Raw genomic sequence first — 790 nt, forward strand, 5'->3', positions numbered from 1 at the left:
TGGGCATAGTGTTGGATGAACTTTTTTTCATTCTTCCAAGTGCATTGCGTGTTTCAAAAGTGAATCAAAGAGGATATTTAAGCACCCGGAAATCAATGAGGCGAAAAGAGTGGAGATGGTAAGAATATTAAAAACATTAACCTATAAAAACCAATCCAATGGTAAGAATATAAAAAACATTAACTTATAAATTTGATGGTACATGGCATGTTTTATTTATTTAAATTAGAAGTATTATGGGAGGGGAATATAAGTGAGGTATATATATATATATACCACATGCAAGGAGGTGTAAACGAGAGGAGAGGGGGAGTAGTAGAAAAGGGAGGGAGAGAGAAGGGATAAAGCATACCTTTCTCGGCCTTTTGGCTAAGATCAAGTGTAGTATCTGTTCTTATCAGTTTAATATCTGATACGTGGTTCATAGAACCACATGATATTAAATGTATTTTTCTAGGGGGAGGGCCCACTCACAATAGCTTGCTATTGGGGCTCTCGGGCGTCGCTTGTGCGTTGCACTACAGCACCAGCCTGGCGCACCCCAACGACACCAACACAAATATTATTAATTAATCGAATTGTTTGTTTGTTTAATCGGTTGTTTAATCGGTTGAAGAGAAGTTATGGTGGTGCTCTGAGCGTTTGGTTTTCTGGAGGGTTTGTCGTTCAGTCCCCCGTTTAAATCCGTTGCTTTCCTTTCTGCGTTGAACTTAAATCAACTCCTCGCCTCTCGTTGCTTGCTTCCGGTTCTCCTTTCTGCGCTGAATTTAAATCAACTCCTCGCCTCGCT

At 40.1% G+C, this 790-nt stretch overlaps 1 non-coding gene across 1 annotated transcript; it reads left to right on the forward strand.

Annotated features, from left to right (window-relative positions):
- Positions 1 to 348: 348 nt before the first annotated feature.
- LOC149267040 (U2 spliceosomal RNA) lies at positions 349 to 545 on the forward strand. The gene has a single exon (XR_016261313.1). It is a non-coding gene; the product is annotated as a U2 spliceosomal RNA (small nuclear RNA).
- Positions 546 to 790: the final 245 nt, after the last annotated feature.

The sequence above is a fragment of the Pinus tabuliformis genome, chromosome 6 (genome assembly GCF_031772625.1).
Source record: "Pinus tabuliformis cultivar Carrire ecotype Pingquan chromosome 6, CPIR1, whole genome shotgun sequence".
NCBI lineage: Eukaryota > Viridiplantae > Streptophyta > Pinopsida > Pinales > Pinaceae > Pinus > Pinus tabuliformis.